The 27,908-nt window shown below is 36.5% G+C and overlaps 1 pseudogene; it reads left to right on the top strand.

Annotated features, from left to right (window-relative positions):
• LOC100071940 (mitochondrial inner membrane protease subunit 1-like) lies at positions 1–27,506 on the top strand (annotated as a pseudogene).
• Positions 27,507–27,908: the final 402 nt, after the last annotated feature.

The following is a 27,908-nucleotide window of genomic DNA, read 5'->3' as shown; positions in this document are numbered from 1 at the left end:
ATGGAGGAGCTCACGAAATTTCTGATCTTTAGAGGTAAATCACAGTTGGTTCCATGTGAGGCATGTCCTCTATTTAACTCAATTGTAATTCCAATGCATTCTTCCATAACATGATACTGAACACAGGATTGGAGAAAATGAAGTAGTCATCTAAAGCTAAAGAACAGTTCTTTCCTGTTCTTTCTGCCTTTTAGAATGCATTAGCTCAGTTTCCTATCTTCTCTGTGCACAAGTACTATCAAGCCAGTTGGTAATGGCTGGAATTGGGGCAAACCTCTTGATACTCTCCTTCCTAGCCCTGAGGAGGAACACTCTTCACTCACTCCTGAGCATCAATGTGACTGCAATGGTGTGTTCATAGCCCCACTTCATCCTGTGTAACAGGCAAGCAGAGTCTTTCCCACCATGTCGGAAGTTGAGTGCTCTGCCTAGACTCTCTCATTAGCCTTGGGTGGTAACTCCAGCAGAAATGCAGTAGAACTCCATCAAGAGCTAAGCTACTCAGAGATGGTCCAGCTGAAGGACCCCTCAATTAAGAATCCAAAAAATAATTCTAGTTTTATCACAAATTTTCATTTTTTTACCTTAAACAATATCTCTTAAGAAAATGGGTCATTTTGCAATATATACAAATATCATATCATTATGTTGTACACCTAAAACTCATATAATGTTATATGTCAATTATATCTCAATTTAAAAAAGGATACTACAAAATAAAAAAGGAGAGTAATAAGAAAATTAGAACAAGAGAAAGGATTCTTTTTTTTCAAAGTAAGGGGAAAATATGTCAAAAGATAGAAAGAAAACATTCAACTCTAGTTTTTTGGATCACTTGTCCCAGCCTCTGATCCCTTTCAGCTTTCTAATATCTTTTGTCTACAATAGAATTGAAATACGTAACTAACTTCCATACCATAGCAGAAAACAAAATCTACTTAAAACAATAATACAATTCATAAATGGCCACTGCCAGCATGGCATGGCATCAGGGAGATTCACTTGTGTTGAAAACTAATTTTGTTAATTTGAGATGACTTTACTTGACTAAACATTAAGAATACAAACACTAAATTATATCAATAAAGTGCCTTTAATTTCAGAGAATAAAATTTTGGTTCAATCCAAAAGATCTTTAAAACTCTGCATGGTACATACCCCATTAGACATGCACTCTTTGTCTTCATATTAAAAGGTTGCACCTGGACTCAGCCGTTAGTTCCTGTGCTACTGTTGCTGAGGGTCAAGGCTAAGGCCCCTGTGGACACAATCTCTGATATTAACTATCCTGTAAGTCTGTCCAGCTCTTGGTGAAAATCCACAAGCATCCAAATTTACACGGACTTTATAAAATGATGAAATTATTCAATTAGTTTCATCTGAGCCACTGGGCTTATTAACGATACATGTCCAATCTATTCTCATTTTATGGATATGATTAGCAAGGGCTCGAGACCAGCGTAATAAACATTTTTAAAACAAATTGACATATTCTTCTTTACCATATGGAATACCATAAAATTCACAAAAATCAAGCACAGCACCTAGTACAGAGTCTATAAAAGAGGTGACCCTCCATAGGTGCTTGTGGCTGATAAGGTGAGAAGATTAAAAGCTGTCTGTGTGATTTTTATTAATGGAGAAAAATGCAAAGAGCTGTATGCTTTTCCTTCGTGAGATTAAACCCCCAGATATTTGGGATCATCAAAGGCCTGAAATTATTCAAAAATCTGCAGAGCTGCTTGATTTTTGTCATTTTTCATTTTAATATTTTGATATTACAAAAGCAGTCAAACTTAGACCCCTGAGGATTCCAGTTCTAAATATAAATTCCTACTCCTATGTCCTGTGCTGAAGCTGGTTCTGATCTGATTAATCACTCTTGTAGAAGGGGAGCAGGTAAGGGAGAGAGGGAACACAAATTCCAGAATGGCAAACCCTGTGCCACATTGTTTTATACATATCTCTCTTGATTATTTCCTGTCCCTTGCTTAAAATGCTAAATATCTATGCCCTTTATGGAGAAAACTGAAGGAAAAGTTACTTTTAGATGTGAATATTAAAACATAATGTTTACCCAGAAAGTTCTATATTAGCATCTCTTCTCACTCCTAAAAAAAGTGACTTCCAGGCCGGCCCGGTGGCTCAGTGGTTAAGTGTGCATATTCCACTTCTGCCACCTGGGGTTCAACAGTTCAGATTCTGGGTACGGACATGGCACCGCTTGGCAAGCCATGCTGTGGTAAGTGTCCCACATATAAAGTAGAGGAAGATGGGCACAGATGTTAGCTCTGGGCCAGCCTTCCTCAGCAAAAAGAGGAGGATTGGCAGCAGATGTTAACTTAGGGCTGATCTTCCTCAAAAAAAAAGTGACTTCCCTCTATTTTTCCCAAAATATATATTTATCAATAACTGATGCTTTCCAAGTAATGATATTAGCAATGTAAGAATAGCTTGTCTATCTAAGAGGGAATTCAAGGATAAGAGCTAAGGAGTGGTATAGGGTCACGTGTGAGTGGCAGGAAGGATGATAGGTGCTTCCAAAGACTTCAAAGGAGAAACACTGAGTCTTTCTAGCTGAGGTGGGGCATCTCTGGGAAGCGGCTAAGATAAGGTGGGAGGTAAACTGCACCTGGCGTCTTGGTTCTACCAGTGGCTCTGGCTCTATTCATCTGAGCAGGAGCCAGGGCACTGGCATGTTTTTAAAGATCCCCAGATAATTCTCATAGTCTGCTCAAGCTAAGAATCACTGACTTGAGAGAGAGAAAGAGAATGGCAGAGAGAGGAGAGGGGAGAACATTGAGGGCACAAGAGGGACTGGTGTGAGCCAAGACACATGGGCAGGAAAGAGTAAGGTGGGTGAGCAGAATCCTCTTCGGCTGATTTAGAGAAGTCTTGGTTTACGCCATAAAATTATTTTGGAATCAGATTTCACAAGGCCCTTGATTGTGATTGCTGAGATAAAAAATTTTATTTTGTCTTATAGACAATTGGGTAGGTATTTTACATTTGTAGAGAGTATACAAAATACTGAAAGTTGTAATTTGGAGAGATTCTGGTGGCAACACATAAGATTGGAGAGCATGTTAGGATTAGGAAAAGCTTTGGGGGTTGGTTTTCAAATAGAAGTGTGGATAGGTTTCAATTGCAGAGCTTATTTACATACAATTGTAGAGCTTATTTACATACAATTGTAGAGCTTATTTACATACAATTGCAGAGCTTATTCACATACAAATCTGTGGGCCTTCACTTAGGTTTCCAACTGAGTTTGCCTGTGGGAGGCCCAGTATCTGCATTTGAAGCATGGCCTTCAGCTGACTCTGCAGACATCGCATGGGCCAGTCTACTTGGATACTATGATAGTTTTTGTAGGAAATGGTTCAGAGATGTCTAATGACCATGCTTAGTTATATACAAATCAAGAAATATATGATTACTGCTATATGTTGGACATTATTTGAGATGCTGGAATTAAAATACAATTGGTCAAGGACATTACCCTCAAAGAACTAACAGTCTAAATTAGGAAGACTGATATGCAAGCAAGGAACAATAAAATATTAGTTACCATTTATCTTTACTGTTAATAATTTTTACTCAGGGCCGGCCTCATGGCCGAGTGGTTAAGTAAGCCCACTCTGCTTCAGCGGCTCAGGGTTTCGCTGGTTTGGATCCTGGGTGCAGATGTGACACTGCTCATCAGGCTATGTTGAGGTGGCATCTCACATAGCACAACCAGCAGGACCTACAACTACGATATACAACTATGTACTGGGGGGCCTTGGGGGAGAAGAAGAAAACAAAAAAGATTGGCAACAGATGTTAGCTCAGGGCCAATCTTAAAAAAAATAATAATAATTTTTATTGGCATTTCCATGCATATGTCAGGTACCATGCTAAGCCTCTTATGTATAATATATGGTGCGGGGTTTTTTTTCCTTTTTTTTCCCCTTACAGCAACATCCTAAAATAGGAACTGCTTTTATCCCCTTTTCCCATGAGGAAGGCAGGAGTCTGACTCCCAAACTTCTGATCTTGGTTACTAAGCAGACTGTGATGTCACCAAGTAAGGTGAGAGGAAGAAAATAATGACTTTGTTTTCACAAAGTGTATTTTTAAAATTCATGTGAATTTATGGGTTTAGAATTCTATGGAGTGCCAAGGCTGAAGATAATTTTTTTGTAAAGTGTCAATGACAAGGCTTCTGTCATCTGGGATGGTGCTATTTTATGTAATCACTGCTTCAGACTATTAAAGCATTGAAGTAAGTTAAAAATAAGTTTGTATGTAAGTTAGTCAAACCATCGTTTAGCTCTCATAATTGTTGGAATTTAGTTGAGCTTATCAATTTTATTAAAAAACCCAGTATCTTTGCAGAAATCAATATCCATGGCCTTTTCTCATGTCACATGATCGGCGCTGGAGTCCTGAATTCTGTAAGTAGTGAAGAAATATTTAAATATTGGCAACAACTATAATTTGACACCTTTATAGGTGACAAATATATTAATGTCAAAAACATCATCTATCATGATAAATCTCTTCAGGCAACAGCAATTATTATAGTGTACATCCGATTTTTGGTAATTTGTTTCTATTAATTACTACCAGATTTATTTTTTCAAGTCCCCAATAAGTAAGGTTACACAAACTTCTCCTGAAAACCAGATAATTAAAAATATAAGTCTACATATTTTAGAGATTAAATAATATATAAAAATCTGAATTATGTCACCCAATCAGGTGAAACGAGGTGACAGCTCTTGCACTTAAGACAATTATGATAGAGAATAAAGGTCACAGATGATTTACTACTAAAGTATGTGCAACATTTGAATAGCCAAACCAAAATTCTTCTTCTATGCAAATGAATTGTCTTACTAGCCTCGGAGTTACTTCAACAAACGTCACCAGCTAACGTCTCGTAGTGTCAGGAGATGGCAGAGGAAGTGGGTCTAGAAAAGCCAAATTCCTGTCGTGATTAATTATTAAACTTTGAGAAGAAGTTTCCTCCCCACTCCATCCCAAAGCATGTGGGTAATCTCCTTGCTTTCCTTGATCTGGCAGTCTTAGTTTGTTAACTTCTAGAGCAAACGCCATTTTTCTTCTAACATTTTATCTTTTGATAAGATAGTAACAGTGAAGCAACAACTCTTCCTTCCTGCAGCTCCACCTTTCCCAGGGTGCCTTCCCAGAGCCCTGAAATTACCCTGCATCCACTCATATTTTCCCTTTGACCTGGGGTTGCCACATCAAGAAAATTAAAGGTATTTTAGAACATTACAAGTTTTATTCTGCTTACTCATGACCTGGGAATATATAAAGGTTCTATCATTATTTTTTAGTGGAATTTGAGCCATTTCTACATTTCAGTTTAAGAAATAACATTCATTGGTGACTTCTGAGAAGTCACTATTATGAGGGAATATTACAGGAATATACTTGTCTGTATTCCCATTAAAATATACATTAATAATAGTAATAGCAACCATTTCATAAATGTTTACTGCATATCCAACATTGTGATAAATTTTTAACCTATAGTACTTATTTACTTTTTATTTTTTAGTGAGGAAGATTGCCTTGAGCTAACTTCTGTTGCCAATCTTCCTCTTTTTGCTTGAGGAAGATTGTCCCTGAGCTAACATCAGTGCCAATCTTCCTCTACTTTGTATGTGGGAGGCTGCCACAGCATGGTATGGTGAGTGGTGTGTAGGTCCGCACCTGGGATCCGAACCTGCCAATCCTGGGCCACCAAAGGAGAGTGCACGAACTTAGCCATTATGCCACTGGGCAGGCCCCTGTCTTTACTTTTTATGACGATCCTTTGACATGATGACACTGAAACTTACAAAGACCGAATTACCCAAAGACACACAGTTTGTAACTGGCAGAGCTGAGATACTAACTTAATTCTGTAAGATTCAAAAGGCCACGTTCCTAACCATTATTCTGTCTTCTACCTCCCAAATACATGGAAGTAGAAAAATTCTCAACAGTTCCACAAATTGATAATAAGAATCAACCATGTTCCAAATTCTAAATTTCAATTTATAGTAATTGCAATGTGAATAGAAAGATAATTTTAATACATGGAGACAAACCTAATTTTATTAAATATATTAATAAGGAACAGACATTAGAATGTTTACTCTTTTAAGTAAAGAGGTAAATCTAAAGATACGCATATGGTAAGGAGAGCCATACCAACAGGCAATCTCCCTTCTCACTGTATGGAAACAGGTGGCAGATTACTTGCCTTCACTCTCCAATAGTGCTTTTCTATAATGTAGTATTTGGAGGTAAATAATAAACAAAAAGAGTTAATTCATTGTATGAATTTCTGCCTACCATACACCATTTATTAGCTTGAAGTAAAGAAGGAAACTCTTCCCCAGATATTAGACTGGTATTTGACCAAATATTTGGGTACTATGGCCAGCCAAGTTGACAGATAAAATTAAACATCACAGTAAATCTCCCCCATACAAACACACACTCACAAATATCTTATTTTTTTTAAAGATTGGCATCTGAGCTAACAACTGTTGCCAATCTTTTTTTTTTCCTGTTTTTTCTCCCCAAATCCCCCCAGTATATATAGTTGTATATTTCATTTGTAGGTCTTTCTAGTTGTGGCATGTGGGACACTGCCTCAACATGGCTTGACGAGCGGTGCCATGTCCATGCCCAGGGTCCGAACCATTGAAACCCTGGGCCGCCGAAGCGGAGGGTGTGAACTTAACCACTCACCCACTGGGCCAGCACCTTCACAAATGTCTTTACTGGCATCCACAAGTTTTGATATGTTGCGTTTTCAGCTGAAATCCTAGCTGGGTGTCTCTCAATCCAAATGCCTAAATGTGGCCTCCTCATGTGGTTTGAGCTTCTTCACAATGTGGTGGCTAAGTTTCATTCCTTGTTTCTCAATCAATCAAAGTCAACACGTATCTGACAAAGAATGTCATTAATCATCATGCTTATTTAAGAGCCAAAGGCCTTTTCATAATTTTTTATTTGTAAGGAAAAGTGGGAAGAGAGAAAAGATAATTTTTTTCACTGCTCAAAAGTTAATATTTCCCCCTAAATAAAATTTTCAAAACCTGCTGTGTATTTAGAAGTTGCAGAAATCTGTTACTTTCAGTACTATGTAAATATTAAAAGGAAAGTAAGAATTTTTTTCTGTTTAATTTATTTGTAGTAATAAGAGAACCCCATTATTTCCACATGTTAGGCTGAACACTGGCTGCACACTAAAAACTGGTATTAGTCTCTCAAAATATTTAGTGGGTTTTCTTAAATATCCTGACACTTCATAATCACTTAGTTTACCTTGGGGTCACTCTTGGTGTCATACATACTATGGGTTTGGCCAATTGCATAAGGACATGTATCCATTATTATAAAATCATACAGAGCATTTTCACTGCCCTAAAAATCCTCTGTGCTCTGCCTAGTCATCTTTTCCTTCCACCTCAACCCCTGGAAACCACTGATATTTTTATTGTTTCCCTAATTTTGCCTTTTCCAGAATGTCATATAGTTGGAATTATACAGTATGTAGTTTTTGCATATTGGCTTCTTTCACTTGGTAATATGCACTTAAGTTTCCTCCATGCCTTTCCATGGCTTGATAGCTCATTTATTTAGCGATGAGTAATATTCTATTGTCTGGAGGTAACACAGTTGATTTACCCAGTGTTGGTGGGACTCTATACTGGTACAGCCCTATGGAAAATAGTATGGAGCTTCCTCAAAAAATTAAAAATAGAGCTACCGCGTGATCCAGTAATTCCACTATGGGTATTTGTTCAAAGAACATGAAAACACTAACTTGAAACGATATGTGCACCCCCATGTTCATTGCAGCATTATTTACAATAGCCAAGACATGGAAACAACCTAAATATCCATCGATGGATGAATGGATAAGGAAAACTTTGTATATCTGACGAAATATTATTCAGCCATAAAAAGAATGAAATCTTGCCATTTGTGACAACACGATGAACTTTGAGGGCATTATGCTGAGTGAAGTAAGTCAGACAGAAAAAGACAAATACCACATGATCTTGCTTATGTGTGGAATCTTAAGAAAAACAAAAAACACAAGCTCATAGACACAGAGACAGATTGGTGGTTGGCAGAGGTGGAGAGTGGAGGGTGAGCAAAATGGGTGAAGTGAGTCAAAAGGTACAAACTTCCACTTATAAAATAAATAAGTCATGGGAATATAATGCATAGCACGGTGACTATATTTAATAATACTGTACTACATATTTGAAAGTTGCTAAGAGAGAAGATCTTAGAAGTTCTCATCATAAGAAAAAAAAATTCTGTAGCTATGTATGGTAACAGATGTTAACTACACATTGTGGGGACCATTTAGCAATATGCACAAATATCAAGTCATTATGTTGTACACCTGAAACTAATATAATTATGTATGGCAATTGTACCTCAATAAAAAAGGATCAAGGGGAAAATCTACATGTCTATAATGACCTCAATCCTTATATTTGTGTCTCAAAAACTAGGCAACAAAAAGTAATCATCTAGTTTTACGGAACTCCTTAGAGGCTGAAGTGGAAATAGGATCAAATGCACCAAATAAAATCAAATTAAAAGGACTAAAGTTTCTATCTTATCTTTTACTCAATTATGGTTCATTTATTCCTGGTAAATTCACAAGTGGTATATATATCAGAAAAATGAGCTTCTCTTTTAATTCAACTCCAGCAGTGGGGAAATATTTTTCTCTTTTTTAACACCGAATATTTTACAAGTTTATAAGTCATCAGTTTAGTGTTTATGAATTTTTGATGAACTCCTAGTTGGCAAGATTAGTTAAGGTTGTTTCATCGCCAAAGGTAGAGCGGCCAGCTCTGATATAATCTAATTTTATTTTTACAAAGGTGGGATGGGACTGTTCAAACTTATGAAAACAAGACAATTATGTACATTATCAATTTTATTTATGAGATAAAGAGTATATGAGCCTTTGAATCCAAATCATTTGCACATCTAAATAAAATTCAAACTTCCGTTGTGATGTGTTTATATGTCAAATAATTGACCAAACACCCACTATATTCCAAGATTTGTATGCTTCTCTAGCTTTAGCATTTTAAAGAAAAAGGAAGGCTGTATGTGATTAAGAGTGATCCCCTATAGACAAGCACAGTTCACCGGGAAGTGTTTCAGCTCACTAAGGACAGATGAGGAAGGAAGGGTCAAAGACATATAGCCCTTGATCACAGTTTCACTGAAGAGCAAAACAACTAGAAGATGGTCTAGGTTTGGGAAGTATTTAGATATTTTAATAGCATATTATAATGGACAGAAATTTCACAGAATGTCATATCCTTTCACTAGAGTGAGAAACGCATTACACTCTATGAGAAATGTTAACTCCCTGGTTCCTGCTAGACATGCAGAATGGTTAAGGACTCTTTTGCATTATTAAAAGGGATCAAGTGCCTGACACATAAACTCACAGAACTATGCACTCAGCATTTTAGGTTAAAGAAATCATTTGAAGATATATAGCTTATCAGTCAACTTTTGGAGGGATGTCTATCTCATATGATAAGACCAAAAAGTCATCTGCAGCCCCAGATAGCATTTGCAACACATCCATAGACACACTCCTATTTACTTTATGTCATTTTCTTCCTTCTTCATGTGTAAGGAAAAGAATAGAGATTTTTAAAAAGATTTTTAAAAAGCATACTACGTGATAGGCTTTCAAGTTGGTGAATTCTCAAAGGGAAAAAAGTTTAACTAAAAACTTCAAGCAAGACAGCTGATGAAATTGACTCAGAAGGGTAGTCCTGCTACAAAAAATACAAAAAAAAGATGAATAAAATACAGCAGTTATTAAAAATAAATAACCTAACTATACTAACTTTGCAACTCTGTTCTAAGTCTAAAGGTATCTCAACATACAAAGTTAAAAAAATCTGGTAGCAATGATTAATCACTATTGAGCAGCTACCATTTCAAGCAATGTCTCAATTGAAGCTGAAATGTGATAAAACATGGATGAAAAATGGAAAAATCCCTAATAATGTTTGGGTCTCTGATTTAGTTTTTTCCTAGGTTGCAATATTTCTGCCTTTGGATTCCCTAGGACACTCAGGTATTCATATCAGATTTCCATTTGATTAAACTTTTTTAAGATAATTTCCCATAAATGACACCTAAGAGTTGAAACTAACACAAAAGAATGCATTTGTGTTATTTGGTGTAAAATGGATACTTTTTTTTAACACAGTAATACCAAGAGGTAAAAGCTTTTCCTCCATCTGGTTTTTCATAACTGATTAAAAACAGTCTTTACCTGGGACCACAGGCTCAAACCAAATTATAAAATTGGATCAACATTTATTTTTTGTTTTTATTTTATTTTTTAAAATTCTTAATTGTACAGTTAAACACAGCTTTAAGGGAATTTGTCTTGGACTTACTTCCTTAGTGATCTTGAAGTATTTTGTTAATTAATGCCCCTGGAAAGTTTCTGAGTCCTGTGAGAGTCAGGTTATGCTGGAGGACAGAGAGAAAAACAAGATGAAAATCTCTAGTCCATAACCAATTAAACTTCTCCCTATAAACCACAGGCAGGGAGCAGAAATACAAAGATTAGGAAATAGTATGGTGAATTTACTAGAAAGTTGCTTGAAAAAATATGCCATTGAGATTTTGAATTGGGGAAAAATATCAAATAGATCTGAAAGCTGCTTAAGATTTCTAAATTTTTTCTCAATGTCTCTTTCCTAGTGTCAATCTTATGCAAGCTGTAAGCACATCATTGATCTGGAGCTAAGGACGCACATGACATGTTACAAAATAGTTAATAATTTTGAAAAAAGTTAAAATGAAAATACTTTCGTAGAAAATAACATTGAACTACTTTCCTAAGAACTGAACTGTGAGCTGGGTCTAAGTGAGCCCTATGGAAGCCGCGTGAAAGTCATAACATCAAGACTGCAGTATTGCTGTTGGAAGACTTGAGAGAATCTGGCTTTTCAGATATTATATTCTTGCTAAAGATGTAGGATTACTTTTGGTTTATTCTTACAGTGGACTGTTATTCTAACTAACATACCTTAAATTCCAGCCATTTGTGTAACCACCATCATGATTTTTGCTATATTACCTGCCATATTGTTCTATTATTTAGTTCATACGTTTGAATCAACTCACTTTATTTACTTATTTTTTTGTTTTTAAAAGGAGATATTATATCAACATAGAAATCATTGGTTTGCTAACATACATATTTTACACAATTATGTGTTTTACTATGTAAAACTATAGCTATTAATATTGAAAATTCCAAGTGCTGCAATATTGAAAGTCACCTCATGTTTGACTATAGGTATACATACCGCATTTCATAAGACACAGTAATGCTCACTAGAGGTTAATGCACGTAAAAACATCTGGTACACCTGAAAGATCAGGAGAATGTACAATCTCAAGACTACATAGCAGTAGATACTTGGGAAATCTTGTGAGGAGTAGTTGTAGAGCTCCAGAAGTATAACCAGAGAGAAAGACATTGTTTAGACTAGATGGTGAGAGTACTGGGAATAGAGAGTACTGGGTTTTCATGACACAGTCATAGTACACATCACAATTTTCTTTACAATAGCCACTTTTAATCACGATTCACTTTTAATTCACTTTATTCACTTACTTGATAAGTGGCTTTCCAGATTTGTCACTTGCATATCCATGAACCAGTCATGGCTTTGTGAGCATCATTTAGTAATAATGGTGTATGCATGCAAATGAGTTGTACCAAAAATGGTAGTCATAGGACTAGATTTTACAAATATTTTGTTAGTGGTTTATTAATGGAACATTTCTAGAAGTATCTTGGGCTCTGCTTTGAAAATTCAGGAACATCCCAAACTAAAGCAGGATCATTAAAATATCTGGAAATACTAGTCTGCCATTTAACAGAAAAAAACAAATCATATATAATGACTTTGATAGAAACCAAGCATTAGTATCCTGGCTGGATATAAACCCAACTTCCTACAATATAACACTTACATGTATACCACCTTTGGCCTGGAGACACAGAGTAAAAGACAACACATAAAAGGATGATATTAATGGCTTTCTCCAACTTGAGAATACACACTACTACAAGTTTATGATTTTTGAAGAAATTAAGTTACTGTGCATTTTACATATATTCAATTTTTAAAATCATATTTTAAGTGCATATACTAACACAACCAAAATGATCACCAAATTACATTAAAAATTAAATAGAGGGGCCAGTGTGGTAGCGTAGTGGTTAAGTTTTCGTACTCCACTTTGGCAGCTGGGGGTTGGCCGGTTTGGATCCCAGGGCAGGACAAGGGGACACCACTCATCAAGCCATGCTGTGGCAGTGTCCCACATACAAAGTAGAGGAAGATTGGTGTGGATGTTAGCTCAGTGACAATCTTCCTCAAGCAAAAAGAGGAAGATTGGCAACAGATGTTAGCTCAGGGCCACTCTTCCTTACAAAACAATGAATTGATCAATTAATTAAATAGAGATTTGTTGTTGAAAAAAAGTAGAAAGCGATGTTAAAACCTGAGGCAAATTTCTCCCAGCACCTTTGCTGAGATCAAATGCTGTGGGGAAAAAGAATAGTGCTTAGCTATCAGCTGCTTTGAACAGCAGAAGGAGATAAAAGGCTATTTTAGAAATGAATGAGAATAATCTCAACATCATCCAAAGGGAAAGGAAAAGATAGAATCACACTTTTTATTGGAGGGCATCTTTGTCTTTGGAAATCAGGTAACGTGGCCGCTTCATAAATCAACACCATTTAAAAGATACAGCCAGTTACAGTATTTTTCCCCTACAATATTTTTTACCCCTGGTGTAAAAAACAAAGACATCTATTACAAATGTTAAGCCAGACAACAGGAGTAAAACACATCATAAAAAGCAGCTGCTAATAAGTCTTTTATATCACTTGCAGACAGGTAATTTTCTCCATGCTGGAGACCCACGGATACAATGTAAGAAAAAACAAAAACAGAAACCAAAGTCAAACAAACAAAAATCTAACAGAAATAAATTGATAAGAATATCAGAATGCGAATAACTAAATCGAAAGTGTCATTTCATGAAATCTTCAGGCAATCGAGAGATGTATAATCCTAAACTTATGTCCTCATGGCTTAATTTAAAACGTCCAGTAAACGTGCTTCTTGCTTTCTTATTCAATATTATATTTTTATCTGTAAACCTAGATGCACTGTGGTTGCTTCTCAATCGTCTGTGGAACTTCTAAAGACCAGCCAACAAAATATTAAAGAAGCAGGATATGAGCAATCTGAGAAAGTTGCATGAATTTTCTGCTGCGTGGTATATAGCCATGGGAATTAGTTAGAAACCAAGTAACATTTTAGGTTATGATATTAACTCACTCTAGTGGCTAACCTGCTGCTGTTTTTCCTAAAGATTTTTATGTATGTGGAAAACTGCCTAATATTCATCAATAAATTTTTACTCTCTCTATATTATTATCTTATCAAATATTATTGTTCTTTTCTTACTAATATTTTCTATTTTCTCCTCTTTGAGATTATGTGATCTTGGGACCATACTATTTTCATTCTCTGTTTGGGAAAAAATTTCATCTTGAAGCAGATATCAATAACTGTGTTTTTACTTTCAGAATCTCCAAACAAATATAATCAAAATAAGAACTTCATTTATTTTTACTTTTGTTCATGCTTGTTTTAAGAATAACTTAGTAGACTAATAATAGCTCTATATCCTAACTAAAAATATTGCTTTCTGAATGCATAAAAAACAACAACAGACGACCAGCCCAGGGATAGCTTGCAAATCATACATTTATAAAATATTTAGGTAAAAGTCACCATGCATGTCAGAACAATTTAGAGTTGAAGCAGCCAGAGACACCATTTTCAACATGCTTATCATCAAATATGAGCAATAAGGATTATACCAAAAACAATAAATGGGCATTAGAAGTAATGAATGCCTTTACTTTTCTGCTCGAACTAGGCAAGATGGTAATTTACCTCAAACTAAAGAGAAAATCAAGGATGGCAGGAAGAGTTGGTCTTTTTTTCACTAGGTAAGGGCACACCCTTGCCCTGAGGTTGTGTTATAAGAGTGTTTGAGGAAAATTTTGGAAGAACAGATAAAACATAAGCAGAACAATTAGTATAATATTGAACACACCGTAGTCCTTGCCACATTGTATCCTCATTCATAATCTGCATCCATAGCATATCAAAGGTATAGATTTTGTTTTTTATCCTTCACAATGGAAAGAAATTTGTTACCACAAAACCGAGAAAAATAACTGGGAGAGAAACCCTAGGGAACGAATGCTCATCTTTACTTCACAAGAAACTGAAAAATGGATTGCAAAGAGGCATTTAAAAGTTTTTACCATGGGTACACTTAAAGTAGCCAAAGTATTTGTTGACCATTGAGAAAAAACAATGTGGTTTTATTAGTTTCCTGCCATCGCTGTAAAAATTTGCCACAAACTTAGTGACATAAGAAAACACAAATTTACTATCTTATCAGTTCTTAGAAGTCCAAAATGGGTCTCACTAGGCTAAAAGCAATGTGTTGGCAGAGTAGGATTCTGGAGGAGAAAATGTATTCCTTGCCCTATCCGGCTTCTAGAGTCTGCACGCCCTCCCGATCATGGCCGCATCACTCAACCTCTGCTTCCATTGTGACATCTCCTCTTATTCTGACCCTCTCGCCTGGCTCTTATAAGGACACGTGATTACACGGTATCCACCTGAAAAGTTTGGGATAATCACATCTAAAGATCCTTAATGTAATCACATATCCAAAGACCCTTCCGCCAGTTGAGGTAGTACTGTCACAGGTCCCAGGGATTGGGGCCTGGACATTTGGCGAGAAGGGAAATTATTTCATCTTTCACAGAGGTACAGAAGCTTTTCACCGAAGGTGGGGGTTCATTAGACCAGTCAGAACCTAGCTGCCCTGTCAACGTCCTCCATTTTACCTTTTCTCTACTTAGATTTAGTACTTCTAAATTCTTGATTCTTATCTAGCAGAATGACTTTCACTTCACAAGTTCACACCTGCACCCATTCCTTGCTAGAAGTGTATAAAGCTTTCCTTGGTTAAAATTTTCTTTCCCTGCCTGACTCTCTGAGTTTCTGATTCCTGTTCTCTTCCTGGCCATAATTAGTTGCTTACACCTAAGACTTTAAAATATTAAAATTGAATAGTATGTATTATTTTATGTCTTCAAGTTTTTCTCGACTGTTAAGATGTCTATCTCCATATCTGTGTCAAAAGGTGACAGCTATTTAAACCTCAGGCTTAGTTTTACGTACCAAAATTCCAAATTCTTCACTTGTTTCCAAATTTTAGTGCCCAGCTCAAGGTCCTCTGAGTTACAGGATGCTCTGGGTGGTCATTGCCCTGTACCCATCTCATTATGCTATTTCTGAATAATCTGAGTCGTGGAATGATTGACTCCATATGCTGCCAGATCTATCTGGAAATCTACAGGCAGTCTTACAAAATATTTATGTTAAGAAACGCCTATAGGGGCTGGTCCAGGGCTGAGTGGTTAAGTTCACACGTACTGCTGCAGGCAGCCCAGTGTTTCATTGGTTTGAATCCTGGGCACAAACATGGCACTGCTCATCAAACCAAGCTGAGGCAGCGTCCCACATGCCACAATTAGAAGGACCCACAATGAAGAATATACAACTGTGTACTTGGGGGCTTTGGGGAGAAAAAGGAAAAAATAAAATCTTTTTTTTTAAAAAAAAGAAACACCTATAAATAACTTGAGAGTTATGTTTTCTATGTTTACTTGTTAATTTCAATGGGCTCATTAATAAAAGCCTAGCTAATAGTCTACTTCAGTTTTGGAATTCTGTGCCCATTCTTTGTTATAACATTTTATAGTTCTATTTAAAAAAAGTAAACATTATAAATGCTGTGGATGACCATCTGCTTAGTCTTAATTACCCACAAACTTAATTGGAGATTTTGTAGGCCAAATATCAATATTAGCTTATGTGCATAAGTGTGTGTGTGAACTTTATACATTTTTGGCTCCAAAGTAGATAAAGTAATTGCTGCCTAAACAATAAGGAAAGTAATATTAGAAAGATGAGTGTGTGTGTGTTTCCCATCAGACTCTCTAAGTCTTCTTTAAAAAATTTTCCCAGTGTCGTTGAATTTTTTTGACTACTAAGAAAACAGCACACAAAATTATTTGTGGTTGTGGCTATGGCTGTGTAGAGGAACATCGTACTTTCTGTTGGAGACAGGATGGCAGTGAAATCTAAGCTCCAGAAAGATATACATGTTTAAACTCAATAATACAGTACAAGTAATTTGTTGGGGAAAATTTTTACATACACACACACAATCAAATTTCGTAAGATTTAAAATCGCCATTAGAAACTTATCATTGTGATGTTTTACTGCTCCTACTTGGTGACTTGAAGTTTATTTCATGACAAATTCAAAACAGAGACTATCTATAGTCAAAAGATTCCATCCATAGCAAGTGGCAGAGTCAGTTAAGAATGTAGTGTTTGGTCATCAAGAAAGTGACATAGATTGTGTCCAACTTCCATACCCCTCACAAAAAGACCAACTAGCAACTATGCATAGACAACACACCATTGTGAAAATTCCAGATCCAGAGGGTGAGGCCGAAACATCCCTTTGGACCACAGAGACCAAGAAGTACCACATTAGAAGGGGAAGAATGGCAACATTCTGACTGCACTGCACCTCTCCCTTGCTGCAACTCTAGAGCCCCATCAAGAGGGCCCTCCCTCCTATAACCTCTCCCATGGGAAAAAGAGAGCCTATGGTGGACATCTAGCTCCTCGAGCATTGTAGGATGCTTCCTGGGTGGCCCACTCAGATCTTGCCTCACAAAGCTCACTGGGGGAATCTGTGGGGCTTGACCACTGGGGATCAGATGAAGAAGGAAAAACGAGGAGGAGCTTATAGTAAACAGATCTACAGATTCAATGCAATGCTATCAAAATCCCAATGGCGTTTTTCACAGACATAGAAAAACAATCCTAAAATTCATGTAGAACTACAGAAGACTCTGAATAGCCAAAGAAATTCTGAGAAGGAATAACAACGTTGAAAGCATCACACTTAATTGATTTAAACCATATTACAAAACTATAGTAGTAAAAACAGTATGATGCTGGCATAAAAATAGACACATAGACCAATGGAACAGAATCGAGAGCCTAGAAATAAACCCCTGCATACATGGTAAACTAATATTTGACAAGGGAGCCAAGAACACTAAATGGGGAAAGGATAGTCTCTTCAATTAATGGTGTTGTGTAAACTGGATAACCATGGGGAGAAAAATGAAACTGGACCCCATCTTACATAGCTCCCAAAAATTAACTCAAAATCAGTTAGAGGCTTAATTGTAAGACCTGAAAACTGTAAAACTGCTAGAAGAAAACATAGGGGAAAAGCTCCTTGAAATTCGTCTTGACAAGGGTTTTTTAAGGTATGACACCAAAAGTACAGGCAATCAAAGCAAAAATAAACCAGTGTGGCTACATCGCACCAAAAAGCTTCTGCAAAGCAAAAGAAATCAGCAACAAAATGAAAAGGTGACATCCAGAGGTGAGAAAAGATTTGCAAACCACATATCTGAAAAAGAGGTTACTATCCAAAATCTATAAGGAATTTATATAACTCAATAGCAAAATGGACAAGTTGTTACACCACCAGTCCGGCCCCTCCTTTCACATTTTTTGTCCACATAATACTTCATATGATTCTTAAACAACATTTTGAAGTATATAAAATTGCTCTTCTGCTCTTTCGCACAATGTAGAAATATCTACAAAGGAAGGAAGCTATTGAAGTGATGGGGAAATTTCAGTGAATTCAAGAGGATGACAATAAAGCCAGGCCTTTTAGTAAACAAGAGTATTAGAGACTGGAAATTTAGGGACCAACAATGCTTTCTTTGTTATTAGCTATATACTTTCATTTTTTCTCTCTTCTTCTTTTGTTCTTTCTCATGGCTTATCTTGTAACATCTTCTATGTTTTTCTACCTCTCTCCAAGCCACATTATTTCATATTCTATTTCTCAAACAATAGTTTTTAGTTAATTCAGAATTTTCTAAAGTGTTCATGTTTAGGTAAGTGCTTGTATTTATATTAAATATTTGCAAATTTTCATAGTTAAAATGGTTCATTAAACTGTGAAGGAATTTACTTTGTGCTGTTTCCTGTGTTCCTCCATATATTGCTATGAGATGACGTATACTTACTTATTCTTTTCTGGAAATTCCTATGAGTTCTTTGTACAGATCTATTGTCTTCTTGGTTCTGTCTCTTTGAATTTTTTGTTTAAGTATTAATTTTATTTAGTGTACTCCCTCCTATGTGGACCCACTAAATTTGAAGCGCAAGAAAGTCTATTTAAATGTGCTGGAGTGAATGGAAATGAAATAATAATGAGCCCTGACTGCTTTCTAATCAAGGTAGAACATTTAAATTAGTTATAACATCTGCTGTCAAAGATCGGCCCAGTCAAGATTCATATCAAACAAAGGTCTGATTGTACATGTTTATCTTAGTTCCTAAATGACTTTTCCATTGTCACGCTAATCACTGTCTCAGACTGCTGCCTGGGGATCCCAAATTATTAGAAATCTGAAGTTATTATAGCTAGCAAAAGACCATTTTCATTTTCACCAAAAGAGGAGAAGAGTCAGAAAGTAACAAAAATATAGGATGTAAGGGCCCAGAGATTGTTAATGGCTTACAAAAACCACTTGGCTGGGGCCAGCCCCGTGGCCGAGTGGTTAAGTTCACACGCTCTGGTGCAGGCAGCCCAGTGTTTCATCGGTTCGAATCCTGGGTGCAGACACGGCGCTGCTCATTGAGCCACACTGAGGCGGCGTCCCACATGCCACAACTAGAAGGACCCACAACTAAGAATATACAACTATGTACCAAGAGGCTTTGGGGAGAAAAAGGAAAAAAATAAAATCTTAAAAAAAAAGAACCACCTAGCTAACAGCAAATATCTTGTCATTCAGCTAAAAGGAATAGACATGGGCACTGTCTATAATTTTAACTTTTTTATAACGGATGTTACATGAACTCAAGTAGAACTCTGATTGACATAAGAGAAATGAAAGAAACATCTCACTATCCATTGCTGCCGCATCAGGATAATATTAGAAAAAGAGGCGGAAGGAAGAAGTCGGGTAGAGGCTCATGTCCGAACTGCCTGGGGAATCAGATTCGGACAGAGAAGGAAGCAATAAATGCCTCTAACGTCTTCAGGAAAAAAATGAAGCCACATGTAGAGATCCAGTATTGTAGTGCTTGTATAGCTAATTTGTAGGAAATACAACTGAGAAGACCTGCAATAGCAAATATCAACTTTATTTTCCTTCACTGCTTCCAAATTGGTCTGATCATCCCCATCTTTTCGCTGAGGATGTATTACTACTATGAAATGACTACAGACACTTCATGTAGCAGGAGAACACAGCAGAAACATTGTTTAGGCATTGTTTGTATTTGCTTATCTTCAAGTTGTTTTTTATTTGAATAGCAAGACATAAAGAAACAAATGTAATGCAGAATTTTAGAATTTATCCAAACAGTTTATAAAAATGACTTAAAGCAACCTCCACCACGGAAATGATTAACATTTTGAAAAGCTTCATTCATTCATTGCAAAACACAGGCTAAGACAATGTCTGTGCTTCCGTATTCTTGTCAGAAAAGATAATATCCATAATGCATTGAGTAACTTTAATGAAAAGTTTTATTCTTTTTTTTTAAAGATTTTATTTTTCTCCTTTTTTCTCCCCAAAGCCCCCCGGTACATAGTTGTATATTTCGTTGTGGGTCCTTCTAGTTGTGGCATGTGGGACGCTGCCTCAGCGTGGTCTGATGAGCAGTGCCATGTCCACACCCAGGTTTCGAACCAACGAAACACTGGGCTGCCTGCAGCGGAGCGCGCGAACTTAACCACTCGGCCACGGGGCCAGCCCCGAAAAGTTTTCTTCTTAAGGCACCAAATGTTTCCTGACACAGCCTGTATTAGTTTTCTATTGCTGCATAACAAATTACCACTCATTTAGTCACTTAAAATTTCTTATCTCACAGTTTCTGTAGGTCAGGAGTCTGACAGAGCATGATTGGGTTCTCTGCTCAGGTTCTCACAGAGGTGTAAAAGCAAGGCTGTGCTCTCCCCTAGAGGATCTGAGAAAAAAATCTGCTTCCGACCTCAGATTCTTTCCACGTGGACTTTTCCATCGTTATGCTAGTCAGCAAAGAACATCCAGTCCTTCTCAGGCTTTGAATGTCTCTGACTTTTGCTACCAGCCAGAGAAAATTCTTCTTTTAAAGGGCTCATGTAATTAGGTTAGGTCCACTGAGATAACTTTCCTTTCTTAAAATCAACTGAGACAAATAACATAACCTAATTATGGGAGTAAAGTCCACTAAACTCAGTCTTGGAGATTACTCAGAGTGTGTACACTGGGGGAGAGAGGCGAGAAAGCTTGTAGGCCATTTTAAAATTCTTCTTGCCACAGTCCGTAAGGTCTTTTTGCTCATGTGAGTGTTTCTAGGAGAAACCACTAATTCCTCACGAGATATCGTAATGACTTTGAAAATGAAAAGGAAGGTATTTGCATGTTCTTTTTAAATACCTAAACTGAAAGGCAGACCTATTAGGAAATATCCTTCTCACTGATTTCAGCTTTTTGAAAACAGGGTGTGTTTGCTATATAATAACAAATTTATGCATCATGCCTGAGGCTCTCTTTTATTTTCCTGGGGTTCAGTGTCATCCTTGGAGATAAAGACCTGAAAAATATTCCCTCTGCTGCAATGATGCCAGCAAAACAAACGGATCATTTTTCATCTATTCCTGGGAGGGCTTTCCTCAGTGGGCTTGGGGAGCAGCAAATCATGCCAAATAGGCCTTTCTGTTATTTTCTGACATAATCCTACTCCTAGCTGACTACTGTACTCGACGGCTCCTGGAGGCCTAGCTTTAGCATAAACCATACGTTATCTTTTATTAAAAAGTCAAACTACTCATCTGTGGTAGGTATTTAGTCTACATTTCATTGTAAACATACACATGGCCATATTGGACTTTGTCATGAACTATGTTAAAATAGTAATTAAATGTGCCATCATTACATTTTCTAGACACCAAAAAGAGCATTAATGTGACTCAAATTAGCAATCCAGCAAATTTAGTTTGCTAAATTTTCAGAAGCTGTCAGTTTAATGATCCACTTTAATATTTTGTCAGAAAACAGCATCAATCTCACTCGTCTATTATATCTCGACTTCATATAACTCTGACCGAAAGAGAGTGTCGATCAGTAGATCAATATCAGCCTGACATAAGGGCAACCGAAGTGGAAAATGTTAATTAATCAGTTAAAGCTTCAATTCAACAGCTGTGTCCTGAGGGCCTTCTGTGTGCCTGCAAACACAAGGGTTACACTGGTGAACAAGACAGGGCCAAGTCATTTTTCATCTTTTTGTAGAAATGAATAAGCAAACCACCAATTACAATGAAAAAAATGTCACTAAGAGGTTATTAATGGCTGCTCTGGGAGCATATATAATGGAAACCTAATATTATCTTAGGGACACTGGGAGAGGCTTGAGCTAAGATCAAGGTCTAACATTCTACAAGAGCCTTGAGATTTTGTCTTTGGATTTTAACTTGGATGAAGACAGCAAAGGCACGCCTATCAAATTTCTGGATAATTCAAAACTGAGAATGATTAATTATTTTTTTTAAAAAAGAATTCAAAATAATTAGCTCACACAGATGAAATTTAGTTCGATGAGTGAGAAAAAAAAGGACATTTGGGTTGATTAAAACAATCAAATGATAGCTACCATGTACTCAATACCTATCTCATACTTACCTCACTACTCTATATGTCAGTAAATTAATTTCGGAAAGTTTATACATTGGTAATTGCTGAAACCAGTATTTGAGTCTGAATCTATCAGTGAAGGATCCGGATTGGAAACATAGTTTAGGAGGTAATCCACTACGTTAAAATAGAGGAAGTTATGGTTTAAGTTATAAGAATATAGAATGTACTTGATCAAATATATTTTTATGGGAAAAAGTATGGGTTTATGGGATATTTTGTGTGATAAGTACACATAGTTAATGTGAACTATATTAGGACATATATTGGAGAATACATGCTTCAGTATATGAGGAATTGAAAACAACAGCCCAAATCTGGAGGACAAAGCTGCAAATTACAGAAAGAAGAATGAAGTGAGCTGACATCACAGCCAAGAGTCCCATCAGATGAAGCAAACGTTTCAACTAAAACTAAGTCCACTCCATGATGACCGGGATGTGAGAACCTCTCCTCAGGCTTATGATATGATAATTAGAACACACAAAAAATTAAACAGAGAGCATTTCTTACCACCTGCCACTCAGGGAAAGGCCTCAGAGGAGTTTAAGAGTTGTTTGTCCAGCAACAAAAAAAGAAACCAATAGAGAAGGGATACGGTTTGTCTATCAAAGGGACCACAGAGCCTGTTATATTGAGAATTTCTTGAGTAATTCAAAGATATTTTAACTTCTAAAGTCAGTGTCAATACAAGTTTCGTGATACGTGTTCCACAGGATGGAGTTGCTACGTGGAAGAACCCCTGCCTTAGGAAACAGTGAAGCTCGCTGCTGTGATGCCCTTCTGTGAAATGGCTTGTGTTGCTGTCAAATACGGCAGCTTGCAGTCTTGATTCTTTCCCTGCCCTTTGCTGAGAGAAAAGATGCAGTTGACTGAGAAGGAACAGAAGGTCATGAAGAGAATTTGGGGTCCTGAAGGAACCCAAAATAGCCTAGTAAAAGAGCTCTAGGAGATATACATTGGGCTCTTTATATGTATAATTGCCTTCGTTGAATGCACAGTAGTGTGTTTCTTTAATTTATTCTTGCTTCTCCAGAAGGTAGAACAAACCCAAGGAGTTAACATTATAAAAAGAGTAATGTTTTAGATAAATATTGGTTTAATTTCGAATACTTTAGTTTTTCAATAAGACTGTGACTGCTTTGACCTATTCAGTTCTCCCCATCAATGAAATAACTAATCAGAAATAGAATAGTGCTTTGTCAGGATGCTATGCAGGGAATTTCTCCTTTGGGTAGACAGTTATATGAATTGATGTTAAAACCCCTTCAGACCCCAAATAATGTTACTCTAAATGTATTTTTCCTCATAATGAAAAAAATGAATTACACAAGTTAATGAATAAATAATTAGATCTCAAACAATGTGGGTGGAAAGGAAAATTACCAGTTCTGTAAATAAAGCCTGTAATAAAATCCACTTGCTTTATATGAATATGCTGCCAAGGGGCCTGGGTTCATTATTTGGAACAAAGAACATTCCCTTCCTTCCATTTAAACCTCTCTTAATAGAGAATTATGGGGCGGAATGTATTAGGGAAGAGTGTATAATACCATGATAACCACGGGAGAAGATGCACTAAATTAATCAAGTTAGCAATGCAATCATCTCAGCAAGAACGGAGCACAGACAAGAGAAAAAGTGTTTATTTATATCAATAATTGCTTTTAACTCATTATTCCAAAGGTTCTTTCCACTTAAATGAACAAAGACAATTACTTACATCTCATGGAAAGACTTTAGCATTCTACTAGTAAGTTATTTAATTTTCATTAAGGCTGTCTACTGGTGAAAATCATCCAAATAAACTTTGGAACTTGAAAGGAGGAGTGATTGAGCAGAGAGTGCAGAATTAATTTGAGGCCATTTTTTTCAGAGTTAATCATGTTTTGAAATAGATACATTATAAAATTATAAATTATAAAATTTGTTTAAATAAAAGTTTTTGTTTTTAGGCCTTCTATGAATGATCTAAAACAACGATTCAAGTCATGTAAACTTTTAATAATGGATTTATTTAAACTCTCCTTTATTTTATGTTGTAATTAAAAATTAACACATAGTTCAAAATTTTAATGTACATCTACATGTAGCTATACATATGGTATACACACATATGCTCACACAAACATGCATCTGTACACACACGCAAAGAATTGTGTGCTTTCAGTTTTTACTGTTCAACTTCAACCCATTGAATCAACTTTCCTAACTATGTTATGTCATGGATATATTTACAAGTATCTTCATTGCTAGTTGTGGCTCACATCTTACATCTCTATGAAGTGTCTTTCTATATATTTCTTAATGCCCTAAAAAAGGCCTGAATTCAGAATTGTCTTGTACTGAGATCAGAACCCACTCTTTCTTAGTGCAAGTGTGCCTTTAAAAGATTTTCACTATGTGGCCTACTTTCTATGCTTTGTGCATATGTGTGTGTTTCCTCCAATAAATATATAAATTGAATTCATGTTCTAGTTTATAATTATAAAAGATTCAAGTTATGATTATAAATTAACCACTAGTAACCCATCTGTGTTAATTGTCTAATTTTTTAAAGAGTATGTATTAGTTCACTCTCATAAGCAACGAAGAAATTAGCATATTTCTTTTTCTTGCAACCTCGTTATTCTTTTGGGTACTTTCTTACTTTCTGGAATAATAAAATCTTCCAGTCTTATCTTGTGTTTTCTTCTCCTTTGTCTTGGAATCATCCATTTGTGATGAATTTCTGGCTTCTTTTAGTGTTGGATTACATTTACAAAACAAGATTTGGGTGCTAGTTGTGCTATTTCTTTTTGGAGTAGCCTTGCTTCAGTGGGCACATTCAGTAAATACCTATATTTGTACATGTACACACACACCCCTCACTATCTGTATCTGTCTATCTATCTGTCTATCCTCTATCTATCATCTATTTACCTACCTATCTTAAGAAGCGAGGGCTCACTCTGATACCTATAAATTTGATCCAACATAACAGCATTTATTCTAGCCTTGTTCCTTTCTACATTTGTAAGTTCCTTCTCTGAAAGTGAGAAACCTGGCAACTCCGGATCCCATTATTATCAATATGTTTATACTTATTTGGCTTAACACTACTGTACATATTTAAACTATTAACTGGGCTTGCCCAAAGTTCAGACTGGACTCATTGCCCCCCATTGATCTCCACCTGTGGGCCCCAAACCTGTCACTGTCTATCTCCTCGCTCGGCATGCTGGAGTAAACTGGGATCCTGGCACCCTGATGCTCTTATACCAGGCATGTTGAGCTGCCTGTAAGCGCAGCTCTGATAAGTGAGAAGTGAAAGGTTAAATTTTTATGTAAGGAATTTAAAGTTTTCAAAGGCTAACTTGCCAGTGTTTACTTTTGCCAATTATTATAGTCTTTAAGACTGTATTTCCTATAATTTTTGACAATACGTAAAACAGCTGCTTTAAAATATTTACTATATCAATATCTGGGTCATTTGGGGGTTGGATTCTTTTGACATTTTTTCCTTGACTTAGGCCATTTTCCTGTTTCTTCTCATGTTAAATACTTTTTCTTTACTCATTGGATGTTATAGATGATATGGCATAGAGATTGTGGATTCTATTATCTTCTTCAGAAGAAGGTTGATTTCTTTTTTCATTAATCACTTCAATGGTTAGCTGATCTCCTAGATCTTTTGCAGGATGGTTTTATAATTTGTTATTGCAGGTCTGTGGAAAGCCCAAGGTATTCCCCAATTTCCCCAAACTTACTAGAACTCCACCTCTAACTTCTGTTTTCCCTATGGATCTTGTCAACACTTGGTTTTAGACTTTGTATGAGTCTAAGCCAGTGGTCTCAACCAGAGGAGATTTGACAATGTCTGGAGACATTTTCGGTTGTTACAACTGGAAAAAGTTCTATTGTCACCTAGTGGGTAAGGCCTACCCACAACAAAGAATTACCTGGGCCAAAATATCAACAGTACCAAGATTGAGAATCTTGCCCTATGGTATTCCCACTATTTCTAAATTAAGGTGTTTGTGGTGTTGGAGGTATGTTCTCAGGATATTAACAAATGCCACCATCTCTCTACCCCCTTACTAGTATGGACGGTCACTCAACACTGCTTCACCTGTAGTATTTCTGTGTTGCTCTCAACCCTGTAGCATCCATTCCCTGGAAAGCCTTGGGTGTTACTATTGTGCAATGTTGAGTCCAGAACTGAGTCAAGGACCTATGGAGAGGCCCTATATAAACTTAAAGTGATCTTGCCTGCTCAGTTCTTCCAGTCTCTTATCTTATTCTGGAGATTCCAGCCACTTCAGCTGTACCAAACTCTGATCTCGTCCTCAAAACCTCAGCAAATTGCCAATCTGCTTGAATTCCAGTTTGTGGCACATAATCCAGATGTAACCAGTGCACAAAACAAAAGATGACATAAAAAATCAGTTAGCATTTTTCATTTTCTTACAAAAATGCTATTTATCTTCCTTTTTACTACTAAGTTTCTAACTCATTTCGTATTTCTGGATGCTTTATATTTCATATTACTCAGAAGATACTGAGTGGGTAATTTTTTCAGTTAACTCTCTGATCTTACAGTTTTCGAATCTAAGTTGAAAAAGAATCTGTGACTTATTCAAGGACCTGTTGTCCAATATTCCCAAACTATGACCCAGAATTTAGACTGGATTCTTAAGAAGGTCAGATGCACGGTAAAGATAAATTCTATTAAACTTGAAATTAAAAATTGATTTTTCAGGTGAGGAAGGCCCACCTGAGTCCTGCCTGGAGATCTTTGGCGTTCTTTGGGGCGGACGGCGTCCTTCCACGCTTCTCTGGGTGAATGCAGAAACCATGGATCACCCATAAATGCATTGAGACATGTTTTAGATGTTTTTTCCTAGAAACCCTGCAACTACCCTAAAAATTGAACATTTTGTAGAACAGACCCATGATTGCTGAGTGCTTACCCTCTCAGTTCACCTTTCATCTGTCTTGACAGTATCTTCTTGGCCCTGGTGGCAGAGTCTACAAAGGACTATTCTCCCTGGTGTTCTGGGAAAGACCTTTCGCTTTGTTGGCTATACTATTCAGTATGGCTGTAGGGCTCATTGTGCTTTTGAATATGTTGGTGATGTTGTCACATGTCCTGGACCATCAATGGAGCCTACAATTCAAAATTCAGATATCGTCTTTGCAGAAAATCTTAGTCAATATTTTTATGGTATCTGAAGAGGTGACATAGCGATTACAAAAAGCCTGAGTGATCTAAAATAAAATATTTGTAGAAGAGTAACTGGTTTGGAAGGAGACAAAATCCTCACCAGTAGACCATCAGATTTCTGTAAATGTCATAATTATGTGTCAACAGGTCACATTTGGTTAGAAGGTGACAGTCTACAAATTCAGGTACCATGGACCTACTCCATATGGACTAATAAGAGGACGTATCTTCTTGAAGATTTGGCCTCTGAGTGATTTTGGATTTCTACTTGACAGCCCTAATGGCCACAGATTTTCTGATGATTAGCAAGCATTTAGTCTTTTGATTTGATGATTATCTCCTGCTCAAGTGAATTTATTATTGCCACTGAAACCACGTATTTACTAAGAAACTATTTGCTATTCAAAAAAACTTGATTTTTCATACATAAATGAGTTGAGAAACAGCTGAGGAAAATTGTCAGGGAGGAGATTAGGGTTTATTTTATTTACAAAGGCAACTACTTAAAAAAGTAGAACAAAAAAAGTAAAAAGACATTTGTTCAACAATTGTGACACATAGAAAATAGTTACAAACATGGTAGACCTTAATCCACCTCTGATGGCCCGTTTTATGTGTGAACTTGACTAGGCTATAGTCACCAGTTATTCAAACACTAATCTAGGTGTTACTCTAAATGTATGAAGGCATTTTGTAGATATAATTAAA

The sequence above is a fragment of the Equus caballus genome, chromosome 1 (genome assembly GCF_041296265.1).
Source record: "Equus caballus isolate H_3958 breed thoroughbred chromosome 1, TB-T2T, whole genome shotgun sequence".
NCBI classification, from domain to species: Eukaryota; Metazoa; Chordata; class Mammalia; order Perissodactyla; family Equidae; genus Equus; species Equus caballus.
The sequence above is the reverse complement of the archived record's forward strand: the minus strand, read 5'-3'. Positions and strand labels throughout refer to the sequence as shown.